Below are 11,716 nucleotides of genomic sequence, written 5' to 3'. Positions count from 1 at the left end.
TGAGATACTAAGTCGCAATTCTGAGATACTAAGTCGCAATTCTGAGATGCTAAGTCGGAATTCTGAAATACCATAGCACGATTTTTTTACTCCCTGGCGGCAACGGGCTTCCATAGAAAAGCCTGGAATGCAAGTGTAATCCTCACTTAAGGGGAGCCGGGTTTTAGAACTGGCTATAGTTGCTCACGGACATAGCGTTGGCTTTATGAACTACAACTCCCATAACTCACTGCTCAAGTTTACGTCACAGTCCCTATTCTGCCTGGCTGTGGTGACCTCTAGCGGGGCCCTCTCAGTTCTGGCAGCTTTACCGTTGATCGTGTGCACTCACCGGCGCGCGCAAGAGGAACTCACACACTGTTTCCTTTTTTAAAGTTTATTTTCTACAAAAATGGAAAAAAACATGGGAGGGTTTCCAGAGATATGTACAAGTCAGGTTTACAGCGGGCTGGTAGCGAGAGTCTGACTCCTACCCTCGTACATGTTGTTTTCCCCTGTTGAAGACGTTTACTAAAACACCATTTAAACGCGACACAACATAACTCAACTCACTAAGAACTTAACTCACAACACACAGACAGTTTTCATCTAGCGACTTAACACAGTTAGTTAACGAAGTTCAATTTCGTCTCTGATAACCCGCAGAGCCCGAATACACTTTTGATACTCTTAAAACAAATATAAACGCGTAAACCTTAAACCGAAACTATGACATCAGTAAACATAAATTTACAGACCTTTTAAAAAAGCCTTATTACTTCAGATCTTACCTAAAAAATTAGAAAGAGCCATGGGAGAGTTTCCAGAGATACGTACAAGTCAGGCGTACAGCAGGCTGGTAGCGAGGGTCTACCAGCCTGCACGAGGCGCTGTTCCTGATTCCCGGGCCCAGCTGCTCATCACCTGGTTGCACAAGCTTTGTCTTTTCATTTTCATTACTATATTTTCAGGTTGTGTTTTTCATACCACTACCGAAAAAAAAACATATTTTAGAGGAAGATGTCAGCTTGATTAAAAAAATATTGCTCCTTAAGCCTAGTTCCTTACTGTGCTAATTCTGCCACCTACTGGACAAGGTAATAAATAAAACAAGGAGAAAATCATAGAATATAACACCCACATTACAGGCCAGCGAAGTAAAGGGTGTAAGATGACCAGGGGAAGGGTCATTCATAACAGGTATTTTCGGAATTACCTACTTAAAATACTAGATATGGACCTAAGCAAAATGGCTGCCAAAAAGAATCAGCTGACCCGTATATGGAAAGGGTCTACCCTGAGAAACAATGAGACACAGCTGAGCCGCATCAGGAACCGAAATCTAAGTGCCCCGGAGGCAGTGGACAAGGCGGAAGCTGATAAGGTGTATGCGGTTTGGAGGATGAGAGAGGAAAGAGGTTGATGTTAAAGATCGGACTAAGGAGTAACGGACTACTGAAAGGAGAAAAGGTTTATGGTTTTTGGATTGCGGATAGTGGATAAGGATACATCGCGGATTGGCTTTATTACGGATTTTTGGAACTCGGATCGGAGCAGGATTAAGAGAGCGGATTACGGACTGGATTTGGAAGATAATTGGAGGAAGAAACGCCACGAAACTCAGGAAAGAAAAGTGTGGTGTGAGTACTTCTCTCATTTACATAAACTTTCCCCCGGAGGCACCACAAGGGATATTTGAAGGACTGAAAAGAAGTGCACTGATTGTCACATTACCTAAGGTTGCCTTTTAAAATGTACTTGTATTCCATTAACAGCATCTATTGCATTGCCTGAGAAAATTAGAAATTACTGTATGTAATTTGTTCGAATTGGGTTCCTATGAAAAAGACTTGTGAAGAAACCCAGCTGGGACTCAAAACCCTTGGTATCTTGTCAGAAGAAGAGAATGCAATGTGCCCCAAGCAGTATGATTTTCAAAACACAGATTTAGTACCAGAAACAAATAATTTGTAGCTATTTTATAAGAACCTTTCATCTTGTGTTTTAATTGTAATACAGTGTAGTAAAATGCACAATGGTTTGGTTTTGGGAGAGAGAAGGAATAGGAGGGAGAGAGGTAAGAAGGGAAAGGAAATGAAAGAAAAGTCCAGAATAGGCTGTAGGCTGTAGAAAAAATGTGAATAGAATATGATATATTCCAAGGAGAAGTCGAAACAAAATAAGACCTTAAAAAGAAATCAGCCTATCACTGTTTGCTGGGAGAATGGATGAATCCTGTCTAATGCTCAGCTGACACCCTGTTAAAAGCAATAAAAGACAATGTTAGTCCTCCGTGGTTAACCTACATTTATGCTGTTGCTTTAAAACAGATAACAACGGAAGAACTGAATGACATGGCGGAGAATATAGTGGCGTGGGTGGTAGTGTCCATTATCGGAGTGCTGCTCCCAGCCATCTCCCTGTACGATGAAAATAGGAGCCGGAGAAGAGTCTCTTAATCACCTGCTGCAGATCTAATAACCTTGCCTCTGAATTGTGGATGGTGTTCTTGAATGTGTCAACTCTCCCTTGTCAGCAAATAAGCCAATAAGAAAGAATTCCCACCCCAGAGACTGTGCGTCTTAATCAATCTGCAGACTCAGAGACTGACAGTGAGATTTTACAGGTTGTCTCTAAAAGCTTGAACCACTTTCACTGTATGTACTGAGTCAGTGTCAGTCTACGGTCTCCATATTAAATGAGATGTAAAATCTCAAATTGCACTTAATGAGTATGTTTTCTTTAGTGTTTTAATGAGACTTTCTGGTAGCAGAATATATGTAGCGTTTTTTGTAACGGAATGCACAGCAGCACTGTTTCAGAAGGATATACAAAAGGTAAAATGTACTGTAATATTGTGGTAAAATAGTTGATAGCTGAATGGATATGATTTAAAATTACAGTGGTTTCCAATAGTAAAATAATGTTAAAAGGAAAGAATTCTATAAAGGTAATGAAGGTTTTAATCCATCCATTTTCTAATCCATTTCCAAAGGCATGATATACCCTGAACCGGACACCTGTCCATCACAGCGCACACTCACACCAGGGACAATTTTCGCAAAAGCCAATTACCTGAAGACAACCCAAGCAAACACATGTAGAACATACAAACCCCAGGTCTGAGGATGAACTCATGGCCCCAGTGCTCTGAGACAGCACCACTGCTTTTTTATGCTACTATATTCCAGTTAAATACCAGTCCTTACTGTTGCTTATTTTAGCCTGGAAGAGATACATTATGATCATTTGATACTGGCAAATATTCTTGTAGCACAAGGAAAGCAGTACAAACATTATATTTCCACTAGGGGGAACAGTAGGTTTTTGGACTAAACTGTCCTGCTTTGGCAACACTGTATATTTATGGTATATAAATTAGTTATTTCTGGATAATCACTTCAGGAACTCACTTTATCCCCTGAACAGTAGTCACTGTAAATATAATTTGTCTTTTATTTCCCAAAACAATTCAATATTTCCCACTGTACTGCATACAGTATTTAGCCTCTAGAATTTAATTTGCTCAATGTTAGTCTTGAAGCATGTAGTTAGTACTGTATAGGTACTATCATTTAACAGCATTCATGAGATACATTCAAACAGAATATTAATTCCATATATTCAATTGAACCTTTCAAAGAGAACAACCATTTCCCTGTGAAATTAGGCTTTTCTCTGTCACTTCTCAGGTGGCTCTGACAATCAGCTGCCGTTAAATTGTGGCTGTGGGCATCTGTTTCAATGGAGTTTCTACTCCCTCTTTAAGTGTGATATTAGAAATACATCTTTTTTTGCTCAAAAACTGCTTTTTACAACTTAAAGATACGGCTATAAACTAATATGACGTTTTGGCTGTGAAGCCTTCTTAAGGTGTGTGGAGACGCATCTGAAGAAGGCTTCACAGCCGAAACGTTTTCTCTCTTCTCTTTTCAGCATGGAATAAACCTATTGTTCCTTTACAGACTACGCATGCTGACGCAGCTACCCACCTGCACTACTATAAACGAATATAGCATACAATGGCATCTAATTATAACAACTTATACTTGGGATTTTTTAAAGAATCTTTTGTTTTTAATCCACAGCATAATATTACATTATGAAAGACAGTTTTGTGCAGAAAAAAAAAGCACCTTTACATTTTCCTTTATTTATTTAAAAACTAAGAGCTTTTTTTTAAGTGGTAAGAATGGTAAATTGTGCCATGTGAAGTTCATTTTTCAGTTTCCACTGTCTACATTCCCGGGCACGGCTTATATGTGGGTTAATATTTACCTATCGGATTAGCAAAGGTTAAAATAACACAATTGAAACAGGATGAGGAAATGTGCACACACTCCTCTGACATACTCATGAGAGAGAGTCTTTCCCCGCTTGACATGCTTTGAGCTTATAAAAGAGAGATCACCCACTGGAGAAGAACACGACTGTGAGTGACATCACTGTGAGGTCATAGGCATTGAGCAGGTCAGAAAATCAAGACTGCAAGGGGAGACTCAATCCTACCCAACATTAGAGAAATGCCTGCTTTTGCAAGTACCAGCTTAATAATGGTTTAAGTTCCTCAGATATTTTTTAACTTCAGCTAGGCGTATGGCCTTTGACTTAAAAATCAGTAAATCATTAAGGAATGCTGGAAGGTTTAATAGACTTAAGATATTCTTACCAGATCGAAACACCAGCACGGCACTGTAACCTTATTCTTTATAAAAATGTGAACATAAACTCTCTCTTTTAAACTGTACAGGCCTATTACAAAGCCAGTCAAAGTGGACAGCTCCACAGAGTAAACAGTCATATAATCCAATGCTTCAAGTTGATCAATAATGTAGTAACTGTACTGTATATGAAGATGTGGTGATTGTTTTTATTTAACCTTATCCACCTGTTCTGAAAAGCATAGGTTGTCTTGTGTTTTGCAATACGTAGTCTGTGGTGTTATTGATTTAGCTAGTAAAAATATATATATTACTCATCCATTGTGTGGTTTCTGTGTAAAGTGTTGTCAGCATTACACTATTAATATATTACAATACTGCTGTGAAAACAAACTTATTGATTATGTTTAAAAGGCAGTGGAGATCACTTGCATTTGCAATATTTTGAGAAAAGGGTAGAGTTGAAAGCTAATACACACATATATTCCCCCTCGATATATTCAGTACTTAATTCAAAAAATGTTTTTTTAGATGCATGACTTCCTCGTGATACATATCCTTTCTAAATACATTTTACTTTTGCTAGTAAGGTCAGTACTGAATAGTTTAGGAACATGTAAAGGTTTATTCCATGCTGAAAAGAGAAGAAAAGAAACAATATTTCAGCTGTAGAGTCTTCTTCAGGTGTCAGTTCCCGTTTCTTTTCTTCTCTTTTGCAGCCTACACGTGTTGACGCACTACTTACTTGAGCTACTGCAGAGTTTTCTTACATATTACTTACCACCATTTGCTTTGACTTGGAAAAACTATGCAGTATCTTTTGAAAAGCAGCCCTTTCTTGTTCGTCTATTTCTGCCAGCCACGTGTTACTGGCAGTCCTCAAATGTGTCAACTACTGTGAGGAAGGCCTTCCACACTCCAGGCCTGCTCGTGCACACAGCCCCGCCTCCTCTTCTCGTTTGACTGATCTCTCGGTTCGTGTCCGCGATGCAGGTCCAGTGCGGACCCCCGCCCTTCATCACACACCACTTGGAGTGGTCCACCATGATGCCGAAAGGCCTGGCCTCTGGCAGCTGCATCGTCGTCACGTTGTACACCTTGTGCGCCACGGAGCAATTCGACGGCAGAGGCCGATGAAGCTTCCCCCAGCTTTTGGCAAAGAAGTCGTCTCCTAAATAGTTAACCAGCAAACCTGAGTAGAGATGTGAAACGGAACAGAGTCACAGGTTCCATGTTAGAATCTGTCCCAGGCACACTTTCTACCCAAGAACAAGTGAATGTGTATTTCTCCCCCCCCTCTCTGAATGCTGTACTGTACTGGTTGCTACCCAGAACGTTCTTTTTTAAATCAACACCACCAATATACAGTAGATCAAGTGTGAAGTGTGACATATTGCTTTTGAAGGGCGGTGTTTGAAACTTACTGGATTGTTCCTTTTCTACATAACCTTTATTTTAAATGTATTTCAATAAAATATGACAACCGTTTCCAATAACCTTTAAAGTAACAGCAGAATGAGATCCTTGTATCAATTAATCAATTTCTTTTCAAAACGAGTTGAGATTAATGGAACAAACTGCACGTGTTATTTAAGTCCTGGTTCCTTTCAAGAAACAGCAGGATGAGATCCTTGAATCAACTACTAAGAAATTAGCTAAATGGGCCAAATGTAACCTCTCGTGTTCTTAGGTATTAAATGGTATCTAAAGAAGCTACACAAGTTATATTTTTATCCTTTCTTGTGTTTAAATCAACATACCAAGAGAAAAACATTTGTTTTAGATTGTTGTATAAATAAAAGATTGAAATATTCTATTAATCAATTTGCTCAAGAATTGGGCTTTACAGAATGTTAATAAAGCACCTACAAACTACCTCAGACACAAATCCTAAACCTAAATTACTACTGAATATAAATGAATGCTTTACTAACATCCCATAAAATCTCTGTTGAAAGAAAGCGATGCTATGAAACCTTAAATCTAAAGTGTAACCGCAGAACCATGTAGGAAAGTTCAGTTGCCAGGTGGCAGATTGAGAAAGTTTCACCAAAACGAAGCCTGCTTTTTTATATAAATACATCTTCAATTGGGAAAGGCTTTGACTAAAAATAAACTGGATATTGTTCCAACAAAATCTTTGTGAGAAAGTGGGTCTTGCTGGCTAGAAACGGCCAACATACAATAGAGTTAGACTTTGTAAAAATTAAATAAATTTAGATTCTGAGAGGCTCAATAAGTGCTTGTTCAGAGTAAATCAGACATTGTTGTCCGAGTTTCAGCAGTGATACATAATTCACTGAATACCAACACCAACACAACAAGGTTGGGCACTTTGGGATATCCAAGCGATCTCAAACGCGTCCGATAACTGCAACCTCTATGACCAGCTGGGCACCAGTGCTCTTGTAGTGTTGTCAGTGAAAGAAACATCATTGGTACAACTTATGCCAACTCCGACACTTAGCATCACTGTGGGGCTGTTATAGCACATATTTTGAAGGAATAAGTACATTTCGTCATCTATTCCAAGCTGGTACTGGTCTGGAACTGTGATAATTCATTTGTGATTTTAAAATGTAGAGGCATGCAAAAAATTAACTATTGATTCCAAATATCTAAAATGAGAAAAATAGCTGATGTGACATTTTCACTTCTCCAGGAACAAACTGCAATAATGAAGCACAGAGATTGTTTATGGATCATGGCAACTGTGTTGTTCACTACTGTTTCTGTATTTTGAATTGGAGAATAGTTTCTAAAGAAGCGATCAGTTGGGAAAAAAAACATGATCCATAGACTGATTTTACTATCACTACTGATTTTTTTTTTGCAGACTCTAGCTCTGCCTTGGCTTTCTTTCTCTGAACACTGACAGGTTTTGTGCCTTCGCAATGTTGTTTTCCCCCCATCTCACACATTGTTTGAGCAGCTTTTGAAAAGAAATGCGAATGAAGGGGGATGTCTGAAGTAAGTTGTAGAACAGAAAAATACGTTTTGTTTAATCTTAAAACCAATATCTGGCATTGGTATGGGTGGTAGTGCCATTTGCATAAGGGAAATTTCAGATCGACTTGCATTTATCAGAAACTTCATGAAAAGGAATTGAGATTCGAGAGGGAAGAAGTGGTGCTCACCGTCGTTAAATCTAGAGTATTTTGCAAAGCTGGTGAAAGTTTCCCCTGCTAAAGATGTCAGGGGCAGCTGCTTAAACCAAGGCTCTTTCCTGGGATAGCATGTTCTCTGAGCCACACACTGAAGGTCTCTGTGGAAGGTTTGGGGGATGTGATAGTCAAAAGAGTATACATGGATATACTGGAGTTGCACAGCTGTGGAGACAAGAATGAAAAATAACCAACAGTAAGCATGGCATTTTCATACATCCAGGTCAAATGCCCCCTTTCTTTTTCCATTAGTTTGGAGAGTTACCTTTATTTATTTTCATTTGTTAAACTATCCTCCAAGTTCTAAAATGTTGACATACATTTTCAGCAGCCACAATACACATCATTTAGAATCAATTAGAAAGTCTAAGGCTATTTCTGTATTTATTTTCATCTGTATACACAATGAGGTGTAAGTCTATTAGTGTCCACCTATTCTCAGGGTTATATTAAGCGTGCAAATGTAATTGAACCACCAACAGAAAATAACAGAATAGACTTGTTTTTGCCCCACAGGTAAATTTAGAATAGGAAAAGAAAAGGTGCACCAAACCAGAACAAAAACTGCAAATAACCCATACTTGAATCTTAAAATCTGGAAAAATTGTACCAAAGGCTTTCAGAAAGTGATAGACAGCTGCGATGTCAATGCCATGGACATACTAAAGCTCAGCAATCAAAGTTGTTCAAGAAAAGGTTCACACAGCTGTATGTACATGTGAACGCCTACCTATGTCCTTGAAGGTGCTGTACAGATGCAGCCATTCAAAATGAGTGAGGTATTTCGCGGCATACCTCGGTGGGCGTGTCGCAGTATCACGCGGTATGACGCAGTTAACGTGGTGTCACGTGGTTAACTATCCGGCGTCACCTTGTAAAACCGCCAGGGGGAGCTTAACCTCTCATGTACAGCATTTGAGCCTTTAATTTTGAACTGTGTATTACAGCATGTTAATCATCAGTCATTAAAATGTTGGTATATTTTATGAAAGCAAGATTGCTCAGTTGGACAAAAGTACACAACCTACCTTTATCAGAAATATTTATGCATCAAAGCCTTTACTGAAGATATTACTAATAGTATTAATAATGGATGACTTTGGACAAGCTGTATACTCAAAGTATAATTTCTTTAGCACATTTGTACAAGCACTTGGAATCTGTCCAAGCCATACTTTGTCAGGCATTTTGTTTTACTTCAACGGGCATAAAAACTTCCTTGCTTTTAACAGGGCGTTTCATAATTTCTAACTACGAAAATGATTTAAAATGCGACACCTATCATTCAACTAGAGCTTAAAATATCACAAGGATCCTCAAGAGCACAGCAAAGAGTGTATTAAAAGACACTTGTATTTATCAACGCTTTCTTTTCCGTATACCAGATTTTATGGAACCACTTCAGAGGGGTGTCAGCCAGTCAGATTCCAGGAATCGGCACTTTAAAGGAAAAATACATACCGGTATTCCATTTCTCCCTAACGATTTTAAGCATCGAAGTATTTAACTAGCATGTGAAATAGCGTGTGAAAAAGTGGTAGTTTTAAGCTTTTCTGCTAATATAATATGGAATCGCGTATCTAAAGAATTTAATAACGGTATTCGTGTGCTGCGACAGGGCTGTGTAGGGCTGTTTCGCCTGCCTGTTCATGCAAGCTGTCTTGTAGCCGACTGGTCTAGGTGCGTGACTTCCAGCTGGTGCTAGACTTTTCTTTTAACAAACATTTCTTCGAAAAAATAGAATAGCGATATTATGGACAATCAATTGACTTTTATATTTCAAAATATCGCAACATGATCGATATTTGCGATATTTTGAACATATCTTCCCTTCTGACAGCGGTTCCTGCTTCTATTGTGTGTGTGTGTGCAACAGAGTAAATTTTTATAGAGAAATGGAGGCTGGACAGTATGCGTTACAATATAAACATTTATATTAATTTAAATCGTGTTCTGATATAAATCGCAAACGCGTGTTTAATTATATGTGTTTTTAATTATAATCAGGCTAATGCAACATAAATTGATACAGTATCTTTGTCTTCTAAGTATCTTAATAAACTTTCAGCATAGCTTTCTACCCGTTTAGATTTATATTTCTTGGGATTTTGGGATCAAATGTGGAAGGATTAGATTATAATCGTTTTTATTTGTCAAATACGTGATTGTATTTCTGAATGTTATGTGACACCTACAGTAGTTCACTGCTTTAAATACATCGAATTAAGAAAGTTATGTGTAGCACTTTAGAACTTTTTTCTGAACCAGGGAAAATCTGATCATGTTTCTCTATTAAAATAATAAAAAACTTTATTTTACATATCGCCTTTAAAAGTGGCATCTCAAAGCAATACAGTAGATCGAAAAACAGTTAAAAGGGACCAAATTAAATACCAGACAATCGCAAACGCGTTTTCAATAAAATTATTTTATTCATTCAGCAGTTTGTGAGAGGGACATCCAGCAGGGAGAGACACACACACCGGTTTTCATTGACAAAATTGTTTTTTTTCAATTCCTCTTGTCTAACAGGAATGTTTTGTTTGTGGACAGACTGTTAGACAAGAGGAAAAGACCGCCTCCTCCTACGAAGCATTAATCGCGTATCTAAGGAAAATTGCAGTATACCTTTGTTCATGCACATCATTATACAGTACAGTATCTCAATTTGTATTTCGATAAAAAAAAATCGTTTGCCCAGCCACTACTGTTGTTATTGTTTTTATCCTGTAAAGCGTTTCCTTTTTCTGCGTTTTCCATTTCCTTTTTCTGATCACTTGCTTTCTGGATACACATCTCACCTGTCCTGTTCTTTGTTTTCCTGGTTTGCTGATTATGCCTGCTGCGGTCCACTCCTACCCTCACACCTAAAGAATACTATTTTAAATTTCTTGGCGCAGTTCATTAACCCTTGTATGTGCTGTCTGCGCCGAAAATGCAATTAAAAAAAAGTCAAAAAACGCGCTCAAAATACAATTTATAGCTTAATAAGATACACTCCACAGGCAAATTTAATCCGGTGGAGCTGTGTGTTAGTTTCCTGACTCCCATTATTTAAACTGCGACACTGATCATTCATCTCTAAATAAACTTTATTTTATATAGCGTTTTAAGCGAATAGGTAATTAGATTGCTCATAAACCTAATCGCTTTTTCTACATAAACACAGCGTGATTGCTCTCTGAAAATGCTTTTCCTTTATTTTTAAAGTAGGCTCAGATTTCAACTATAGATCGTATTATTATAAACTTTCTTGGAAAAATGTATTTTATGTAAACCATGTTTGCTATTAATTCATTTAGGGCTAAAATACGTTCATTGTCTTCCAATCGAGTCGAGTTGACATTGGAAGCCTGCCACACCTGGACTGTTAAACCAACGCATTAGCACGTCAAAGCCCGTATTGGTATTGAGCCAGTATTGTCTTTAGTATTCCCCCCCTCTCCCCTCAATTCAATTCAATTCAAGGTGTTTTATTTGCATGACAGATGGGTACAAGCAATGTTGGGTATGTATATTGTAATGCTTACGGCAGACAGGCACTGTGTAAGAGCCGGCGCACCAGAGCAGCGCACCGAGGGAGCGTCTGCATTTATAACTTAGTTTTTAAAATTAGTCAAGCAATATGAAGCATCTCCTTTTACGTTTAAGTCCCTTAAATACATTGAGCACAGCTTTCTCACCACTTAAGATTGCTTTTGATACCATCCTTACACAAAGCAGAAGGGAGATCTTAGTGCCTGAGCATAAAAAGAATAGGAGCATACTGCAACACGTGTGAAGTCCATAAACGATATTAATTTTGGAACTTAAACATACAGTATATGGCTGGTCTCGGTACTTTAAAGAAAACATACACACAAGTATTCCATTTCTCCCTAAACATTTTAAGCATCGAAGTCTTTAACTAAC

The 11,716-nt window shown here is 38.2% G+C and overlaps 1 long non-coding RNA gene across 1 annotated transcript; it reads left to right on the top strand.

Moving 5' to 3' along the window:
- The first annotated feature begins 1,335 nt into the window (after nt 1-1,335).
- On the top strand, nt 1,336-2,703 carry LOC148811438 (uncharacterized). Its single transcript, XR_016086392.1, has 2 exons — nt 1,336-1,619; nt 2,310-2,703. It is a non-coding gene; the product is annotated as an uncharacterized LOC148811438 (long non-coding RNA).
- Nucleotides 2,704-11,716: the final 9,013 nt, after the last annotated feature.

The sequence above is a fragment of the Atractosteus spatula genome, assembly GCF_055471065.1.
Source record: "Atractosteus spatula isolate fAtrSpa1 chromosome 11 unlocalized genomic scaffold, fAtrSpa1.hap1 SUPER_11_unloc_1, whole genome shotgun sequence".
NCBI classification, from domain to species: Eukaryota; Metazoa; Chordata; class Actinopteri; order Semionotiformes; family Lepisosteidae; genus Atractosteus; species Atractosteus spatula.
The sequence above is the reverse complement of the archived record's forward strand: the minus strand, read 5'-3'. Positions and strand labels throughout refer to the sequence as shown.